This window comes from Lathyrus oleraceus, chromosome 4, assembly GCF_024323335.1.
Source record: "Lathyrus oleraceus cultivar Zhongwan6 chromosome 4, CAAS_Psat_ZW6_1.0, whole genome shotgun sequence".
Classification (NCBI taxonomy): Eukaryota; Viridiplantae; Streptophyta; class Magnoliopsida; order Fabales; family Fabaceae; genus Lathyrus; species Lathyrus oleraceus.
This window is the reverse complement of record NC_066582.1, coordinates 430442407-430464848: the sequence shown is the minus strand read 5'-3', so window position 1 is coordinate 430464848 and position 22442 is coordinate 430442407.

The window sequence follows — 22442 nt, the reverse complement described above, 5'->3', positions numbered from 1 at the left end:
AGATGAAGACATCATGTTCCTCAAGATGAAAGACTGTGAAGAGCCAGTTGTTGGGGAGGGACCTGATCCAGATGAAAAGTGGATTTTAACGTTTGATGGGGCCGTCAATGCCAGAGGAAGTGGAACTGGTGCTGTCATTACCACTCCGAAAGGTGCCCACATGTCTTTCACCGCTCGTCTGACTTTCGAGTGCACCAATAATGAAGCTGAGTACGAGGCCTGTATCTTGGGTATTGAGCAAGCCATTGATTTGAGAATCAAGACTCTGGACATCTTCGGAGATTCAGCTCTAGTGATCAATCAAGTGAATGGTGATTGGAATACTCTCCAGCCCACTCTGGTCCCCTACAGAGATTACACGAGAAGACTGTTGACTTTCTTCACAACAGTAAAGCTGTATCATATACCTCGTGATGAGAACCAGATGGCAGATTCTCTTGCTACTCTATCCTCCATGATCAAGGTGGTTCGGTGGAACCATGCTCCTAGGATCGATGTTATGCGCCTTGATAGGGCCGCGTATGTGTTTGTTGCTGAACTGGTAGTTGATGACAAGCCCTGGTATCACGACATCAAATGCTTTCTGAAGAATCAAGAGTACCCTGCAGGGGCATCCAACAATGACAGAAAAACTTTGAGAAGATTGGCAGGCAGTTTCTTCTTGAACAAGGACGATGTGCTGTATAAGAGGAACTTCGACATGGTTTTGCTCAGATGCGTGGACAAACACGAGGCGGACATGTTAATGCGGGAAGTTCATGAAGGTTCCTTCGGTACTCATGCCGGCGGACATGCAATGGCTAAGAAATTGTTAAGGGCGGGTTATTACTGGATGACCATGGAATCAGATTGTTTCAAGTATGCTCGGAAGTGCCATAAATGCCAGATTTATGCTGATAAGGTGCATGTACCGCCGAATCCTCTGAATGTGATGTCTTCGCCGTGGCCGTTTGCTATGTGGGGCATTGACATGATTGGAAAGATTGAGCCGACTGCTTCCAATGGGCATCGCTTCATCCTTGTTGCCATCGACTATTTCACCAAGTGGGTCGAAGCAGCATCGTTCGCGAATGTCACCAGACATGTGGTTGCCCGTTTCATTAAGAAGGAAATCATTTGTCGTTATGGGGTTCCCGAGAGAATCATTACTGATAATGGTTCCAATCTCAACAACAAAATGATGAAGGAGTTGTGTCAGAACTTCAATATTCAGCATCACAATTCTTCCCCTTACCGCCCTAAGATGAACAACGCTGTTGAGGCGGCAAATAAGAACATAAAGAAGATTGTGCAGAAGATGGTCGTCACTTACAAAGTATGGCATGAGATGCTACCCTTCGCCTTGCATGGGTACCGCACTTCAGTACGTACATCGACCGGGGCAACCCCTTACTCCCTGGTGTATGGTATGGAAGCAGTCCTACCTATTGAAGTGGAGATTCCTTCTCTAAGAGTCCTGTTGGATGTCAAGCTAGATGAAGCTGAATGGATTCGGACAAGGTTCAATGAGTTGAGTCTTATCAAAGAGAAGCGAATGGCAGCCATTTGTCATGGGCAGTTGTATCAGAGTCGGATGAAGAGAGCCTTTGACCAGAAAGTGCGCCCTCGATGTTTCCAAGTCGGAGATTTAGTGTTGAAAAGGATCCTTCCTCCTCAGACAGATCACAGGGGCAAGTGGACTCCTAACTATGAGGGACCGTATATCGTCACCAAGGTTTTCGATGGTGGGGCCTTAATGCTTGCAACGATGGATGGCGAAGACTTCACTTCCCCTATGAACTCAGACGCAGTTAAAAAATACTTCGCATAAGATAGACCCGCTGGACGGTAAAAAGAATAGTCCAGGCAAAAATGGGCATCCCGACGAACCAAGAAAATGAAAAGGTTCGGGCAAAAATTAGGGATTAAAAATGAAAAGATCGTACACCCGGTAAGTTGAAAACCTGAAAAGGCAACTTAGGCAAAAATGGGTATCCCGGTGGATTGAAAACCCGAAAAGGGCGATCCAGGCAAAAGTTAGGGATTAAGCGAATGACTGCGTTCTGAGTTAGTTCTGAATCTCATCTCATGTCGATGACTGGAAATTTTCGAAAGGTAGGAAACAGTCCAATCACCTTTTCAGAAGGCTGATCATCTGGAGGATCTTGAAGACGGGCAAGTCATAGCAAAATTGGAACCCAATAGAAATCCATTTCACATTGCCATTAGATTAATTTTTGTTTTTATCGTTTGTGCGATTACCTCTTTCCAGGGATTGCTTCCTGATGTAAATGCCTATTCAAAGGCCATTCAATCAATAAAGTCATGTTATTCAGTATATCTCTGTTTTCATTTTCATTTTACTGTTTTGTTTGCAAAAATGACGTCCGAATTTTTGATAAACATTGCATCATGACACATAAGGGCTTTACAGGTACATGCTCAATAAACATTTAAAATTGCTGTAAATTTTAAGTGCTTTGGATCGTCTATTCAGAACAGATACTCTCGGGGCATTTCCTTAAAATCCCCTGCAGATGACCGTGAATATCTTCCCCAGTGAAGTCGCCAACAGACGAATCCGGTGTCTTATCCCTGCAGAGCTGATCAGAGTGTTGGATTCTTCAATCCCCAGCAGTTTCTCACTACGATGCTCCCCAAGCGGTTGTTTCAGACTATACACTCCCTAGTAGAGTTAATAGTGCCAGACTGTATATCCCCAACGGAGTTGACAGTGCCAGACTGTATCTTCCCAGCAGAAGCAGCTACTCCTCAGAGTTCGATGCCAGATCGATGATCTCTTTCCTGGAAGCATAACCTCGGTACCGTATCGGTGTTTGCCTCCCCCTGCTGAGTCATCTCTCGTAGATTATGGTTTCCAGAACCACTATCGCTTTCCCCAACAACAGGTTTCCAGCGCCGTTCTCTCCCTAGTCAGAGTCTCGGTATCTCGCCATTGCCAGAACACCGCGCGGCCGGTCATTTCCCCACATAGTTCATTATGCTGTGCATCTCCAACAGTAGTGCCAAGGTCCGGAAGATTATAATCATTTCCCCAACGGGATTCCTTGCTTCAGCTTTGCATTTTCCCCAGCATTTCGCATCCCTGCATGTAGAATCATATTGCATTGCATCCTCCCAAATCGCGTAGCATTTACATTCTCATGGAGCATTACGCCATTGAAAAATTCAAACATACGCATGTAAGCATAAAACATTCTCGGCATCCCAAGTGACAAGCCAGAAGTTTGTTTCCAGTGCTCAGACTGAAGGTTGTTCATGACTTATTATCCCCAGCATGGGTCGTTGGCCCACGTGCCGCCTCAATTATCATTTTCCCTATTTCTGCCGATGTTGACAGGCATGAAATTTTCCGGTATTCAGACCGAAGTGGCATTCAGGCCAGTTCCCGGTATTCAGACCGAAGTGGCATTCAGGCCAATTTTCCGGTATTCAGACCGAAGTGGCATTCAGGCCAGTTCCCGGTATTCAGACCGAAGTGGCATTCAGGCCAATTTTCCGGTATTCAGACCGAAGTGGCATTCAGGCCAGTTCCCGGTATTCAGACCGAAGTGGCATTCAGGCCAATTTTCCGGTATTCAGACCGAAGTGGCATTCAGGTCAGTTCCCGGTATTCAGACCGAAGTGGCATTCAGGCCAATTTTCCGGTATTCAGACCGAAGTGGCATTCAGGCCAGTTCCCGGTATTCAGACCGAAGTGGCATTCAGGCCAATTTTCCGGTATTCAGACCGAAGTGGCATTCAGGCCAGTTCCCGGTATTCAGACCGAAGTGGCATTCAGGCCAATTTTCCGGTATTCAGATCGAAGTGGCATTCAGGCCAGTTCCCGGTATTCAGACCGAAGTGGCATTTAGGCCAATTTTCTGGTATTCAGACCGAAGTGGCATTCAGGCCAGTTCCCGGTATTCAGACCGAAGTGGCATTCAGGCCAATTTTCCGGTATTCAGACCGAAGTGGTATTCAGGCCAGATCCCGGTATTCAGACCGAAGTGGCATTCAGGCCAGTTCCCGGTATCCAGACCGAAGTGGCATTCAGGCCAATTTTTCGGTATTCAGACCGAAGTGGCATTCAGGCCAGTTTCCGGTATTCAGACCGAAGTGGCATTCAGGCCAGTTTTTCCGATGTTCAGATCGAAGAAGTTTCCGACGATCAGGTCGAAGTACTTATGGCATTCAGGCCAGTTTTTCCGATATTCAGATCGAAGAAGTTTCCGACAATCAGGTCGATGCAACTTGTGGCATTCAGGCCAGTTTTCGGTATCCAGACCGAAGTGGCGTTCAGGCCAGTTTCCGATTTTCAGATCGCAGAAGTTTCCGACAATCGGGTCGAGGCAACTTGTGGCATTCAGGCCAATTTCCGGTATCCAGACCGAAGTGGCATTCAGGCCAGATTTCCGGTGATCAGACCAACATTTGATACTCTCATTTTCCGATGCTTAGTGTTCAGACTAATGTGCGGCGTTCAGGCCATGGGTATTCCTGTGTTACCATTTATTTTGGTATCCAGGTCAACTTTTTGTTTCGGTACTCAGGCCGATTTTCACCGTATCAGACGGATTCTTCTTTTGAGATTGCTTCTTTGCCAATTTTGACAGGCATTGTTAATTATTTCATAGGGATTCAGGATCAAAATCCGGGTCTTCTTAGTATTTAACCATCTCCCACTATGATCATATGAAGTGCGTCCTGCTTCATATTCTCTAGTTGAAGACGCTTAAATAGGGGCAACTGTCATACCCCGATTTTGGTCCTGAATTTTTTATGTTTTTATTTTTGTTTAGCATGCTTGGCCTAACCTTACTTTGATTTTATATGAGGATTGGACTTGGTCCAAAGTCATGGTGTTGTTCATGTGATTGTTAATACTCATATGGTCCTGGTCATCTGAACAACCAAGCTTCTTGTGTTTCAAGCCACTTGCTAGTCATGTTATTGGTTCATGGATACTTTGTCAAAACCCTGACCTTATGGTCTCATTTCATGGCCTTGTTCATGTACATTATCAGTCAAGTTATTTTTCAAAAGTCAAACATTCAAGTCATAAGACAAAAACAATTTGGAAACCAACTTCAAACCATTTGTTAATCCATTTCAATCCATTTCATGTCATTGTAAACCATTACATGTGAGTCCATACAAGAAAATACAAAATTTGGCATTTTTGACCAACTGTTGACTTTGGTCAACAGTTGACTTTTTGGTCAACTTTGACCAAAGTCAACCCAAATCCATTAAACCCTAATTTTCACCCCAATCATCAACCCATTGTCCACTTACAAGAAAAAATACAAACACAATTGAATTTTGACCATTTGTTGACTTTGGTCAACAATTGACTTTTTGGTCAACGTTGACCAAAGTCAACCATATGCCAGTGCTCATCCCTGACCACTAAATGACTATTCCTATCTCTCATTTCATTCTCCGTGTCCATGTTGACTTTGATTTAACCATTTGAATTTGATTTTCTTCACTTTGGCGCAACCACGCTTGGTCATGTCTTGAGCATTTGAATTTCTTGCCTTAACAACCAACCTTTACTCTGCTGCACAGACCCTTGCAATCGTGATACTATAGCAGCCAAATCAAAGCATGAATTCCACAAGGTCATGACATGATGACCGAAATTGGAACAATGGTGTGAGTTAGGCCTTGTGAAACAATGCCTGACCTGCATCAAGTGACCGACCATTAGCCTAACCAAGTCTAACTTGGCCTGTTACAATAAAAAGCTGCAGCAAACACCTCAAACCTTGGCCTAAATCAATGCAGCAAACAACAGAGTCATACCTGCATAAGCGATGGCAATGCTAACACGCTTAAACCACCTGGATGACCAACCTTTAGGCAAGTATCCATGCTAGCCCTGTTGCAACAATCCAGCCCAATCCTGCAGCACACTTGAGCCAAGCCTTGCAGCAGCACCATAACCTGACCATTGTAACATTCCCACATGCATTTGGCCTTGAATTTATGATGATGGAGAAGGCTCATGGAAAGCTGCAACATAAAATCCTCCCTGCAAGAAAAATTCAACAAAACCAAAGCCAAGTCATGTGCCAAAACTGCAGCAAGACCATGAATGTCTGCAACTGTCTCAAGCCATAGGCCGTACCTGCTGAACCTCATGCCATAAACCAAATAAACTCTGCAGCAGGCAGTACATCAAGGCACACAACTTGCAACAAACCAACATTACCACATGAGCATAAAACCAACTGCAGCAGCACCACATGAGTGTGCTCATTCCTTGCTCACAATACACCACATTACAAGGCCAAATCTCCATGATTTAACCAACAAAAGGCCATAACAAACCTACAATTGGCCCTGCAGTAGACAAAAAAAAAACATGAATGGAAGCCACAATAGTTTTACCCAAAACCGAAACTATTTGTAGATTGAAACAGGCAAAATGAAGACTTACTGGTTTCACCGTGGCATTAACAATAGGCTTGATGAATATTGTTGGTTAAGAATCAGATGAAGTTCTGTTTTGGTTATTTTATCCTTCGGCTGGAAATTCGAGATTGGTTCCTACTGTCATGAAATTTTCCAGGTTGGATTTCTGGTACAGGCATTTATGCAAAGGTTTGAGTTCAGTCCTAATTTTGCATCTCACAGCCTTCAGTTAGGTCCAGAAAGTGAATCAAATGAAACTAGAGCTGATGTTGAGTCTCACTTGCATTCATCAAAATATGATAACAATGGTAGCCACTTTCAGAGGCTGCAGTATCAAGTAACAAAATTATTTAAGGGCTTTTCAAGTCCACCTGATGTTGAAAATGAAAACAAAACTTACAATCCTGAGATTTTGACTAGTCTCAAGCGTCAATGGGCTGTAAATTTTCAGTTGAAGTATATGGGTCATAGGTCTTTCAAGAAGCCCTCACAACTGTCTGAAAGCATGGTGGTTGTTGGACTTCACCTGAATTGTGATGATCAGACACTACATAGACAACTTGTTGGTAGAAAACTTGAAGAATCTGCCAAATTGAGAAGTGCACTTGGTTGTCAGAATCAATCTCCTGTAGAACCCAATATTGAACCTCAGGTCTTGTTTGTTTATCCTTCAAAAAAACCTATGCCTCTTAAATGCAAGGATCTTCTTTCTTTCTGTTTCCCTGGAGGCTTGGAGGTTCGAGCTGTTGAGAGAACCCCTTCAAGGAAGATTTATCAGCTGAATATCCTAACAAGGATTTTAAAGTTAAGCAGATTGAGGATTGGGTAAGCGGTCTGCAGCGATGGCACCACCCAACCCGAAAGTAAAAGCGGCTTTCCGCGCAATGACGGACTTTGGCATTCATGAATCCAAAGTGAAACCAGTGTTAGAACCATGTAAAGGACATTTGAAGAGGAAATTTATTAAAGAATGCTGGAGCAAATGTGGCTGTAGGAATCATTGTGGCAATCAGATTGTCCAGCGTGGATTAACTTGCAACTTTCAAGACACATGCTGTATATCTTCTATCAAGACAAGCCAAAATATGACTATTAATGATCATGAAGGTGGTAGTTTAGAGCTGCAAAAGTTCAATGCCTGTGATGGCGATTCCTCTCATATCATTGTGCATAGTTTGCCAGCTAATTCAAATCAAGTGGATAAGCTGTCAACCAGGTTCCAACCACAAAAAAACTGGCACAGATGTTCTCGCAGGTGCTGCAGATAAAGTTGAAGAACTTGGTGATTTTGTGGTTTGTCATGCTACTAACGCGGATTCGGAAATTCAGGTTCATAGGGAAATTTCTCCAAATTTTGATTCAAAATGTTATGAAGTTGAAAGCAATCAAGATTCACCTGACCTGTCATTACCACCAATTAGTGAAGACAGCTTGCAGTTTTGCATTGCCACACATTATGGGCTGGGATCGTCTAACTAATCAGAAACCAAGTGAGACAGTAAGTTTTCAACCAAATCGGCAGTTGGGTGGGACAGTTGGCTTTCAACCAAAGATGAGCCCACAGATTTTAGACTTGGAATGGGAAAAGTGAGTTGCTGTAGGAAGATATGAAATGAATCCTTCTTTGTTGTGCAAGCATTGCTACATATTTCACCTTTACTCCTAGTGAGCGAATAAAGCAGCAGATGCAAATTGGGTCTCATTATCGCAACTGCTGGGATGCATTGATTGGAATTATCAGAAGTGGTGGTCTTTTCTCGCTATATGCAGGTTGGAAAGCTGTATTGTGCCGAAATATCCCGCAGCAACAAATCCAAGCAAAGCCAAGGCCACCAGAAAAGAACCGTGTTTGAGCTCCTCATGTTTCCATTTGTTTACTGCAGTAACAAAAAACACAAAGCAATTGACAAGCGTTAAAAATCCAGAATATCCCGATTAGGCAATAGAGACAAAACTCGAAGAGAAGGTTTGAGCTCAGATTACCTTTCCCGAATTGTAGCATCAAACACGATAAAACTAATTCTGAGCAGACAAAAGCACTTCTGGAATTTTTCTTCTTTGAACTTTTGAGTGCCAAATCAAAACCCTAATCAGCAGAACATAAATAGAGAGGGAGAGTGAATCAGTAAGGGGACAAAAAATTTGAGAGAGGAGGAGGCGACCACCAAAAGAAAAAAACCTAATACGATAAGCACCAAAGGGACGAACCTGGTTGCAATCAACGGCGGAGAACTTTGAAACCCAACAAAGAGAGCCCATTGCAAGCTCGCTGCCATCGCCGAATCACCGCCAAAGGTGAGCATTCGCCTTGGATTCTTTCCTTTTAAACCTTTTTTTCTTTTCCGCCTTTGCATAGGAGATATCGATTGAGTGAGAGAGGTACGGTTGAGAGAACAATTTTGGTTGGAGTTTGTGAGAGAGGCGCGATGGAGAGAGGGTTTCGCTGAGAGGAACGTGAGGTAACGTGAGGTGAGGAGCGTCGAGAGATTGAGAGAAGAGAGATTGAGAGCGGATACGCGTTTGGGGAAAGAACGAAGACGAGGGTCTGTTTCTTTGTTTCCATTTCTTTTTCTTTTTTTTTAATTTATTTTAAACAAAGATAAGCAAAAACCATAAAAAATGTTTAATGTGTTTAGAATTTCCTTTTTTATTAGTTTTTTTTATTTTAATTCTAATTTTTATTCTATCTTAGTTTATATATCTAATTTAGCATTGTAAATAGCAACTAACCATGAGTGGTCTGGTGGAGAAGGGTAGTATCATAGTCTTGAGTGGGGTGGGTTCAATACTCATGTGTAGCCTTTTTTAGTATTTTATTTTTCTTTTAGCATTTTCATTTCTTTTTATGTTTATGCCTTTACTATAACATAGATTTGTTTTCTTTTAATTTCATCATTCATTCAAAACCATTTTTAAACTATAAAAATCATATTTTTCTCGATTTAATATCGAGCCCATTTTTCCACACCCTTGTAAGTCGATTGCTTTTTAAGCGTCGCTATCAACCTCACATAGCTTACTCTTGGGCTTTCTTACAATGAGTCGGTTCTCTTGCACTTACACTCATATTTCGCATCATTTGTTTGTTTGGACCCGATTTAATTATTCCAATACTTTGAATCCCCATTTGACAAAATGTACCCCACTCCCCCGATGTGTAATGCGTGATTCAACGTCAAGCCATTTTCTATAATAAAAAAAAAACTCAAAAAAATATTAATTCATAAGTTAAGACTTTTTCAATAAAAGATGGAAGTGGAACGTGGTGTATACCACGCACTCCTGAGACTAGGATTCGAGATGTATATCTCGCCAATCCTAGCTCTCACCATCATCCAATTCATCCACTTTGCTCTATCAAACACTCATTCAAATCTTTCTCAAACGTCCATCAATACTTGATCTAGGTCAAGTCATTTTCACAACAAAAACTCAAAATACCTAATTCTTATTTAACACTTTTTCAATAAAGGTGGAAATGGAACATGGTGTATACCATGCACTCCTGAGGTTAAGATTCGAGACGTATGCCTCGCCAATCTTAACTCTCGCCATCGCCTAAAATTGTCAATGCGGTTTCTCCAAACCCTTTCTCAATCAAATTCAAAACACTTAATTCTCTATTAAACACTTTTGCAAATAAGGATGGAAATGGAACATGGTGTATACCATGCACTCCTGAGGCTAGGATTCGAGATGTATATCTCGCCAATCCTGGTTCTCGCCATCACTCAAAGCACATCCAACCAATCAAACTCTTTTTCTCGCCGCCGTACGACCAATCAAAAAACCTTTTAAAATGAAAGTTGTATTGTCATAGGAGATACAAAACAATGTTTCAGCCACGATTGTCGAGTAGAGATAAATGACGTTTTTCCGAATGTAGATTTGTAAATCCTAACACCTAGGTATATATTGCATGACAACTCTAGGGCAGAGCTTCCCCATTTCTTTTAGACCTTCCGTTCGTCTCCAATCTTGTGGCATGTAGTCTGTCCTATTGCAAAGAGGTAACTGCCTAAGACTCGATTCAGCGAGCTGCGACACCTACTGCTAGGACGTGAACACATCGACACTCTCCTTTGACACGACTGGTGTCCTCCTTTGTAAGTCCATGTTCAGATGGCAACCCCTATGTAGGGGAACTACGTCGCCCTGATCCTCATACCAGATGAGGTACGTAGGCAGGAGACCGTGCGAGGTCTCTTCGGGCACCCTTTTCTTTTTTTTGAGTGTGTTGTGCTTGCCAGCTATCAGGCTCGAGTTCCCGACTCCCTGTTTAGTCTGTGTGTTCACCCTTTTTGTTTTTCACCCTTTTCCTTTCTTGTTGTGTGCTTGGAGTCCGGTATAAGTCCATCAAGTGGCATCTGGTTTCTAGTGTGGGTATGTTTGGTTCGGAAGCTGATGTAAGTCCAGCGATTGGCGTTCGGGTTCCATGTTTGCCTTTTTGTGCGTGTGTTTTGTTTCGGCGTGTGTATGCCGAACTACGGCAACTCTGATTCTCATGTCCAGATGAGATACGTAGGCACAAGATGCGATGTCTTGCCGAGTTTGACTAACGACTAACAACTAATCCTTGTTTGCTTTCGCCCTCGTTGCAATCCTTTCTCTCGCCCTCGTTGCGATCGAGACATTCCCTTTCTCTTGCCCTAGTTGCAATCGAGACCCCTACTCCCGTAGTTAGCTGAACTACGTTTTGCTCTGATTCTCATTCCCGATGAGATACGTAGGCATAAGACGCGATGTCTTAGCGGGCACACATCTGTTTAACCCATAGATACCCGAGCTACGAAGACTCTGATTCTCATATTCAAATGAGATACGTATGCAATGGATGCGACATCCGTGCGAGTCATTTTCTTTGACCCTTTCTTTTAGTAAATAGTACATTAGATAAACACACACCCTTTAGACAAGAACAACAAGAGTGGATCCCGTAGAGTACTACGGATGCGTAGGGGTGCTAAAACCTTCCCTTCGCATAATCGACTCCCGAACCCAAGATTTGGTTGCGAGACCTTGTCTTTTCCTTTCCTTTTCTCCAGGTTTACTTCGAGCGTTTCCTTTCCCTCCTTTGGGATAAATAACGCACGGTGGCGACTCTTCTGTCATTTTCTTCGCCGGTTGTTTTTTTCGCATCTGTATTTTTTCGGGTTGCGACAGCTGGCAACTCTGCTGGGGACCCGGTTTCCCTAAGCGAGTCCCTCCTAGCTTTTGTAGATTTCTTGTTTATTGGGTGTTTATTCTTTTGTACAGTTATTTATTTTCAGCATTTACCTGCTTTACCTTATTGCATTCATGTACATATGTTTGTTGTATCTGTGGTTTCTATGGGTTGTTTGTTTGTTGGGTTGGGACTGTTCTATGAGAGATAAGCCCACTACCCAGGCTTGAGTGTACACATAGGTGTTAGAGTGGATAGTCATGAGGCTTGCATGGTATGTTGCTACGTTAAGTCGTTCATGAGACCCACATTCCAGACGAGGTTTCTGTTGGATATATTTTGTCCTATGGGTGTTCCATAACGACAGATATTCCTTTAGAAATCGTCGACTCTGGTGACCATTTCCCGAGAACTCAGTCGAGGCCTCTCCTCCGAGACGCGTTTATGTTAGCTCTGGTGGGCGCATTCTCGCTGCTCAATCCGAGGACCCCGAGACTGGGAACTTGCTTTAGGATATCCTGTTGAGGGGAGTCAGCAAAGGTCTTTTATCCCGTAATAATGCCAAACCTTCAGTGGTAAACGTATTATTCTCGACTGAAGGGCTAAAGCTGACAAACTTCTGTTCTTAGAACCTACCAGTGAGGGGTGGGCTAAATTCAGGAAACCTTAACCTCCAACCAACCCGGTTTTCTGGAGCAGAGTTTTGATCTTATATTATATTCTTCAGTGGGTTTTCTCTTCAGACAGTGCAACCGGACATATGTTCAAGCAGATACAGCAGTCCCGATTTCCATGTCACTGCATTGCATCACATCATTCCGCATTCATATCATTTAACACATGTTTATCCATTTCTAGGGGGTTTATATCTTCTTCTTGATTCTAGTCGGGATTTTCTTCTTACACCGTTTATCAAATGTGAGACTGGAATCAAGGGGGTAGAATGCCCTTTGGAATTGATAAACACGTCAGTGCATTTGCATATCCCATAACATGTCATAATGCTGAGGCAGTCTCTTCAACTTTACATCAGAAGGTTAAATTCCCGGTCAATGGAAGGATTATCACTGTCTGTGGTGAGGAGGACATTCTGGTAAGTAACTTGTCTACCTTCAAGTACGTAGAGGTAGAAGGTGAAATTCATGAGACTCTCTCTCAGACCTTTGAGTCAGTTCAGATCAAGGATGCAGCTCCGGTGGAAGGGGTTAAAGCAGGAGCCCCTATTTCATCCTTTAAGCAGGCACAGGCCTTGGTGGATTCAGGTGTTGCTCCCGGTTGGGGACGTCTGTTGGAATTACCAATGAAGGACGACAAGTTCGGGATTGGGTATCAACCAGCGCTGACTTCTACAACTTCAGCACTTCAGACTCGTCAGGGGCCGATTACTTTCTCCAGTGCTGGCGTCATCCAATATGGCCAGATCTCTGCGATCAACGATGAAAATGGAGATAGTGATTGCGACATCGACAACTGGGTGCGTCCGAAGATCCCTGGTGAAGTCATCAACAATTGGTCTTCCGAGGAAATTGTCCAAGTCACTCTTCTAGAGGAGTAATTTTTCTTTGTTTTATTCATGCATGTCCAAGTCTTACGTTCCGCCCAGGGCGTAGTGACTCATTGTAGGGCTCATCTATGTGAATACCTGCATTGTTTATCATAAATGAAGGACGTCTTTTGCATTCAAATATTTTGTTCACTGTCTTTCTATTTTTTGCAGTTTTCAAAATTTCAAAAGAATAAAAATATTTGGCAATGTTTTGTTTAGTTTTCACTCACTGTTCACACTCATAAGCACATACCATCACTCATGCAGATGCACATCACCGGATCCTATTGATAACAGTTCTGCTATGGCTCGCTTCGACTTCGAAAATCCAATTTTCCAAGCTGAAGAAGAGGGTGATGAAGACTGTGAACTCCCTGAAGAACTTGCCAGGCTGTTAAAGCAAGAGGAAAGGGTTATTCAACCGCATCAAGAGTCTACTGAAGTGATTAATCTTGGCACCGAGGACGTCAAGAAAGAAATCAAGATAGGGGTTGCTTTGGAAGACGATGTAAAGAAGGGGTTGATTGAACTGTTGCAAGAGTATGTGGACGTCTTCGCTTGGTCTTATCAGGATATGCCAGGGCTTGACACAGACATCGTGGTACACCGCTTGCCTCTCAAAGAAGGTTGTCCTCCGGTCAAGCAGAAGCTCAGAAGAACAAGACCCGAGATGGCTGTCAAGATAAAAGAAGAAGTGCAGAAACAGTTGGATGCAGGGTTCCTAGCGGTTACCAATTATCCGCCATGGGTCGCCAACATCGTTCCAGTACCTAAGAAGGATGGAAAGGTACGGATGTGTGTCGACTACCGGGACCTGAACAGAGCCAGTCCTAAAGATGATTTCCCATTACCTCACATAGACGTTTTGGTGGATAACACAGCTCAGTTCTCGGTATTCTCCTTCATGGATGGTTTTTCTGGCTATAACCAAATCAAGATGGCACCAGAAGACATGGAGAAGACAACTTTCATAACCCCGTGGGGCACCTTCTGCTACAAGGTGATGCCGTTTGGTCTGAAAAACGCTGGGGCAACATATCAACGAGCTATGGTGACTCTATTCCATGATATGATTCATCATGAAATCGAGGTTTATGTGGACGATATGATTGCCAAATCTCAGACAGAAGAAGAACATCTGGTGAATCTGCAGAAGCTGTTTGAGCGTTTAAGGAAATTCAAGCTGAGGCTTAATCCGAACAAGTGCACTTTCGGAGTGAGATCTGGAAAATTGTTGGGTTTTATTGTTAGCGGAAAAGGGATTGAGGTGGATCCTGACAAAGTGAAAGCAATACAGGAAATGCCTGAGCCAAGAACGGAGAAGCAAGTCCGTGGTTTCTTAGGGAGGTTGAACTACATTGCAAGGTTCATCTCTCACCTAACAGCCACGTGTGAGCCAATTTTCAAATTGTTGAAGAAAGATCAGGCTATCAGGTGGAACGACGATTGTCAAAGGGCTTTTGAAAAGATAAAAGAGTATTTGCAGAATCCCCCTATCCTCATGCCTCCAGTCCCAGGGAGACCGCTGATTATGTACTTGACAGTACTTGACAATTCTATGGGTTGTGTTCTCGGTCAACACGACGAGACAGGTAGGAAAGAACATGCCATCTACTACTTGAGTAAGAAATTCACAGACTGCGAGTCGAGATACTCAATGCTTGAAAAGACATGTTGTGCACTTGCATGGGCTGCTAAGCGATTGAGACAATATATGCTGACTCACACAACTTTACTGATCTCCAAGATGGACCCAGTCAAGTACATATTCGAGAAGCCAGCTCTCACCGGAAGGGTTGCTCGTTGGCAAATGGTATTGACAGAGTATGATATCCAGTATACATCCCAGAAAGCCATCAAGGGGAGTATTCTGTCAGACTATCTTGCTCAACAACCGATTGAAGACTATGAGCCGATGAAGTTTGATTTTCCAGATGAAGACATCATGTTCCTCAAGATGAAAGACTGTGAAGAGCCAGTTGTTGGGGAGGGACCTGATCCAGATGAAAAGTGGATTTTAACGTTTGATGGGGCCGTCAATGCCAGAGGAAGTGGAATTGGTGCTGTCATTACCACTCTGAAAGGTGCCCACATGCCTTTCACCGCTCGTCTGACTTTTGAGTGCACCAATAATGAAGCTGAGTACGAGGCCTGTATCTTGGGTATTAAGCAAGCCATTGATTTGAGAATCAAGACTCTGGACATCTTCGGAGATTCAGCTCTAGTGATCAATCAAGTGAATGGTGATTGGAATACTCTCCAGCCCACTCTGGTCCCCTACAGAGATTACACGAGAAGACTGTTGACTTTCTTCACAACAGTAAAGCTGTATCATATACCTCGTGATGAGAACCAGATGGCAGATGCTCTTGCTACTCTATCCTCCATGATCAAGGTGGTTCGGTGGAACCATGCTCCTAAGATCGATGTTATGCGCCTTGATAGGGCCGCGTATGTGTTTGCTGCTGAACTGGTAGTTGATGACAAGCCCTGGTATCACGACATCAAATGCTTTCTGAAGAATCAAGAGTACCCTGCAGGGGCATCCAACAATGACAGAAAAACTTTGAGAAGATTGGCAGGCAGTTTCTTCTTGAACAAGGACGATGTGCTGTATAAGAGGAACTTCGACATGGTTTTGCTCAGATGCGTGGACAAACACGAGGCGGACATGTTAATGCAGGAAGTTCATGAAGGTTCCTTTGGTACTCATGCCGGCGGACATGCAATGGCTAAGAAATTGTTAAGGGCGGGTTATTACTGGATGACCATGGAATCAGATTGTTTCAAGTATGCTCGGAAGTGCCATAAATGCCAGATTTATGCTGATAAGGTGCATGTACCTCCGAATCCTCTGAATGTGATGTCTTCGCCGTGGCCGTTTGCTATGTGGGGCATTGACATGATTGGAAAGATTGAGCCGACTGCTTCCAATGGGCATCGCTTCATCCTTGTTGCCATCGACTATTTCACCAAGTGGGTCGAAGCAGCATCGTTCGCGAATGTCACCAGACATGTGGTTGCCCGTTTCATTAAGAAGGAAATCATTTGTCGTTATGGGGTTCCCGAGAGAATCATTACTGATAATGGTTCCAATCTCAACAACAAAATGATGAAGGAGTTGTGTCAGAACTTCAATATTCAGCATCACAATTCTTCCCCTTACCGCCCTAAGATGAACGGCGTTGTTGAGGCAGCAAATAAGAACATAAAGAAGATTGTGCAGAAGATGGTCGTCACTTACAGAGATTGGCATGAGATGCTACCCTTCGCCTTGCATGGGTACCGCACTTCAGTACGTACATCGACCGGGGCAACCCCTTACTCCCTGGTGTATGGTATGGAAGCAGTCCTACCTGTTGAAGTGGAGATTCCTTCTCTAAGAGTCCTGTTGGATGTCAAGCTAGATGAAGCTGAATGGATTCGGACAAGGTTCAATGAGTTGAGTCTTATCGAAGAGAAGCGAATGGCAGCCATTTGTCATGGGCAGTTGTATCAGAGTCGGATGAAGAGAGCCTTTGACCAGAAAGTGCGCCCTCGATGTTTCCAAGTCGGAGATTTAGTGTTGAAAAGGATCCTTCCTCCTCAGACAGATCACAGGGGCAAGTGGACTCCTAACTATGAGGGACCGTATATCGTCACCAAGGTTTTCGATGGTGGGGCCTTAATGCTTGCAACGATGGATGGCGAAGACTTCACTTCCCCTGTGAACTCAGACGCAGTTAAAAAATACTTCGCATAAGATAGACCCGCTGGACGGTAAAAAGAATAGTCCAGGCAAAAATGGGCATCCCGACGAACCAAGAAAATGAAAAGGTTCGGGCAAAAATTAGGGATTAAAAATGAAAAGATCGTACACCCGGTAAGTTGAAAACCTGAAAAGGCAACTTATGCAAAAATGGGTATCCCGGTGGATTGAAAACCCGAAAAGGGAGATCCAGGCAAAAGTTAGGGATTAAGCGAATGACTGCGTTGTGAGTTAGTTCTGAATCTCATCTCATGTCGATGACTGGAAATTTTCGAAAGGTAGGAAACAGTCCAATCACCTTTTCAGAAGGCTGATCATCTGGAGGATCTTGAAGACGGGCAAGTCATAGCAGAATTGGAACCCAATAGAAATCCATTTCACATTGCCATTAGATTAATTTCTGTTTTTATCGTTTGTGCGATTACCTCTTTCCAGGGATTGCTTCCTGATGTAAATGCCTATTCAAAGGCCATTCAATCAATAAAGTCATGTTATTCAGTATATCTCTATTTTCATTTTCATTTTACTGTTTTGTTTGCAAAAATGACATCCGAATTTTTGATAAACATTGCATCATGACACATAAGGGCTTTACAGGTACATGCTCAATAAACATTTAAAATTGCTGTAAATTTTAAGTGCTTTGGATCGTCTATTCAGAACAGATACTCTCGGGGCATTTCCTTAAAATCCCCTGCAGATGACCGTGAATATCTTCCCCAGTGAAGTCGCCAACAGACGAATCCGGTGTCTTATCCCTGCAGAGCTGATCATAGTGTTGGATTCTTCAATCCCCAGCAGTTTCTCACTACGGTGCTCCCCAAGCGGTTGTTTCAGACTATACACTCCCTAGTAGAGTTAACAGTGCCAGACTGTATATCACCAGCGGAGTTGACAGTGCCAGACTGTATCTTCCCAGCAGAAGCAGCTACTCCTCAGAGTTTGATGCCAGATCGATGATCTCGATGCCAGATCGATGATCTCTTTCCTGGAAGCATAACCTCGGTACCGTGTCGGTGTTTGCCTCCCCCTGCTGAGTCATCTCTCGTAGATTATGGTTTCCAGAACCACTATCGCTTTCCCCAACAACAGGTTTCCAGCGCCGTTCTCTCCCTAGTCAGAGTCTCGATATCTCGCCATTGCCAGAACACCACGCGGCCGGTCATTTCCCCACATAGTTCATTATGTTGTGCATCTCCAACAGTAGTGCCAGGGTCCGGAAGATTATAATCATTTCCCCAACGGGATTCCTTGCTTCAGCTTTGCATTTTCCCCAGCATTTCGCATCCCTGCATGTAGAATCATATTGCATTGCATCCTCCCAAATCGCGTAGCATTTCCATTCTCATGGAGCATTACGCCATTGAAAAATTCAAACATACGCATGTAAGCATAAAACATTCTCGGCATCCCAAGTGACAAGCCAGAAGTTTGTTTCCAGTGCTCAGACTGAAGGTTGTTCATGACTTATTATCCCCAGCATGGGTCGTTGGCCCACGTGCCGCCTCAATTATCATTTTCCCTATTTCTGCCGATGCTGACAGGCATGAAATTTTCCGGTATTCAGACCGAAGTGGCATTCAGGCCAGTTCCCGGTATTCAGACCGAAGTGGCATTCAGGCCAATTTTCCGGTATTCAGACCGAAGTGGCATTCAGGCCAGTTCCCGGTATTCAGACCGAAGTGGCATTCAGGCCAATTTTCCGGTATTCAGACCGAAGTGGCATTCAGGCCAGTTCCCGGTATTCAGACCGAAGTGGCATTCAGGCCAATTTTCCGGTATTCAGACCGAAGTGGCATTCAGGCCAGTTCCCGGTATTCAGACCGAAGTGGCATTCAGGCCAATTTTCCGGTATTCAGACCGAAGTGGCATTCAGGCCAGTTCCCGGTATTCAGACCGAAGTGGCATTCAGGCCAATTTTCCGGTATTCAGACCGAAGTGGCATTCAGGCCAGTTCCCGGTATTCAGACCGAAGTGGCATTCAGGCCAATTTTCCGGTATTCAGACCGAAGTGGCATTCAGGCCAGTTCCCGATATTCAGACCGAAGTGGCATTCAGGCCAATTTTTCGGTATTCAGACCGAAGTGGCATTCAGGCCAGTTCCCGGTATTCAGACCGAAGTGGCATTCAGGCCAATTTTCCGGTATTTAGACCAAAGTGGCATTCAGGCCAGTTCCCGGTATTCAGACCGAAGTGGCATTCAGGCCAATTTTCCGGTATTCAGACCGAAGTGGCATTCAGACCAATTCCCGGTATTCAAACCGAAGTGGCATTCAGGCCAGTTCCCGGTATCCAGACCGAAGTGGCATTCAGGCCAATTTTTCGGTATTCAGACCGAAGTGGCATTCAGGCCAGTTTCCGGTATTCAGACCGAAGTGGCATTCAGGCCAGTTTTTCCGATGTTCAGATCGAAGAAGTTTCCGACGATCAGGTCGAAGTACTTATGGCATTCAGGCCAGTTTTTCCGATATTCAGATCGAAGAAGTTTCCGACAATCAGGTCGATGCAACTTGTGGCATTCAGGCCAGTTTTCGGTATCCAGACCGAAGTGGCGTTCAGGCCAGTTTCCGATTTTCAGATCGAAGAAGTTTCCGACAATCAGGTCGAGGCAACTTGTGGCATTCAGGCCAGTTTCCGGTATCCAGACCGAAGTGGCATTCAGGCCAGATTTCCGGTGATCAGACCAACATTTGATACTCTCATTTTCCGATGCTTAGTGTTCAGACTAATGTGCGGCGTTCAGGCCATGGGTATTCCTGTGTTACCATTTATTTTGGTATCCAGGTCAACTTTTTGTTTCGGTACTCAGGCCGATTTTCACCGTATCAGACGGATTCTTCTTTTGAGATTGCTTCTTTTCCAATTCTGACAGGCATTGTTAATTATTTCATAGGGATTCAGGATCAAAATCCGGGTCTTCTTAGTATTTAACCATCTCCCACTATGATCATATGAAGTGCGTCCTGCTTCATATTCTCTAGTTGAAGACGCTTAAATAGGGGCAAGTGTCATACCCCGATTTTGGTCCTGAATTTTTTATGTTTTTATTTTTGTTTAGCATGCTTGGCCTAACCTTACTTTGGTTTTATATGAGGATTGGACTTGGTCCAAAGTCATGGTGTTGTTCATGTGATTGTTAATTCTCATATGGTCCTGGTCATCTGAACAACCAAGCTTCTTGTGTTTCAAGCCACTTGCTAGTCATGTTATTGGTTCATGGATACTTTGTCAAAACCCTGACCTTATGGTCTCATTTCATGGCCTTGTTCATGTACATTATCAGTCAAGTTATTTTTCAAAAGTCAAACATTCAAGTCATAAGACAAAAACAATTTGGAAACCAACTTCAAACCATTTGTTAATCCATTTCAATCCATTTCATGTCATTGTAAACCATTACATGTGAGTCCATACAAGAAAATACAAAATTTGGCATTTTTGACCAACAGTTGACTTTGGTCAACAGTTGACTTTTTGGTCAACTTTGACCAAAGTCAACCCAAATCCATTAAACCCTAATTTTCACCCCAATCATCAACCCATTGTCCACTTATAAGAAAAAATACAAACACAATTGAATTTTGACCATTTTTTGACTTTGGTCAACAATTGACTTTTGGGTCAACGTTGACCAAAGTCAACCATATGCCAGTGCTCATCCCTGACCACTAAATGACTATTCCTATCTCTCATTTCATTCTCCGTGTCCATGTTGACTTTGATTTAACCATTTGAATTTGATTTTCTTCACTTTGGCGTAACCACGCTTGGTCATGTCTTGAGCATTTGAATTTCTTGCCTTAACAACCAACCTTTACTCTGCTGCACAGACCCTTGCAATCGTGATACTATAGCAGCCAAATCAAAGCATGAATTCCACAAGGTCATGACATGATGACCGAAATTGGAACAATGGTGTGAGTTAGGCCATGTGAAACAATGCCTGACCTGTATCAAGTGACCGACCATTAGCCTAACCAAGTCTAACTTGGCCTGTTACAATAAAAAGCTGCAGCAAACACCACAAACCTTGGCCTAAATCAATGCAGCAAACAACAGAGTCATACCTGCATAAGCGATGGCAATGCTAACACGCTTAAACCACCTGGATGACCAACCTTTAGGCAAGTATCCATGCTAGCCCTGTTGCAACAATCCAGCCCAATCCTGCAGCACACTTGAGCCAAGCCTTGCAGCAGCACCATAACCTGACCATTGTAACATTCCCACATGCATTTGGCCTTGAATTTATGATGATGGAGAAGGCTCATGGAAAGCTGCAACATAAAATCCTCCCTGCAAGAAAAATTCAACAAAACCAAAGCCAAGTCATGTGCCAAAACTACAGCAAGACCATGAATGTCTGCAACTATCTCAAGCCATAGGCCGTACTTGCTGAACCTCATGCCATAAACCAAATAAACTCTGCAGCAGGCAGTACATCAAGGCACACAACTTGCAACAAACCAACATTACCACATGAGCATAAAACCAACTACAGCAGCACCACATGAGTGTGCTCATTCCTTGCTCACAATACACCACATTACAAGGCCAAATCTCCATGATTTAACCAACAAAAGGCCATAACAAACCTACAATTGGCCCTGCAGTAGACAAAAAAAACATGAATGGAAGCCACAATAGTTTTACCTAAAACCGAAACTATTTGTAGATTGAAACAGGCAAAATGAAGACTTACTGGTTTCACCGTGGCATTAACAATAGGCTTGATGAATATTGTTGGTTAAGAATCAGATGAAGTTCTGTTACGGTTATTTTATCCTTTGGCTGGAAATTCGAGATTGGTTCCTACTGTCATGAAATTTTCCAGGTTGGATTTCTGGTACAGGCATTTATGCAAAAGTTTGATTTCAGTCCTAATTCTGCATCTCACAGCCTTCAGTTAGGTCCAGAAAGTGAATCAAATGAAACTAGAGCTGATGTTGAGTCTCACTTGCATTCATCAAAATATGATAACAATGGTAGCCACTTTCAGAGGCTGCAGTATCAAGTAACAAAATTGTTTAAGGGCTTTTCAAGTCCACCTGATGTTGAAAATGAAAACAAAACTTACAATCCTGAGATTTTGACTAGTCTCAAGCGTCAATGGGCTGTAAATTTTCAGTTGAAGTATATGGGTCATAGGTCTTTCAAGAAGCCCTCACAACTGTCTGAAAGCATGGTGGTTGTTGGACTTCACCTGAATTGTGATGATCAGACACTACATAGACAACTTGTTGGTAGAAAACTTGAAGAGTCTGCCAAATTGAGAAGTGCACTTGGTTGTCAGAATCAATCTCCTGTAGAACCCAATATTGAACCTCAGGTCTTGTTTGTTTATCCTTCAAAAAAACCTATGCCTCTTAAATGCAAGGATCTTCTTTCTTTCTGTTTCCCTGGAGGCTTGGAGGTTCGAGCTGTTGAGAGAACCCCTTCAAGGAAGATTTATCAGCTGAATATCCTAACAAGGATTTTAAAGTTAAGCAGATTGAGGATTGGGTAAGCGGTCTGCAGCGATGGCACCACCCAACCCGAAAGTAAAAGCGGCTTTCCGCGCAATGACGGACTTTGGCATTCAT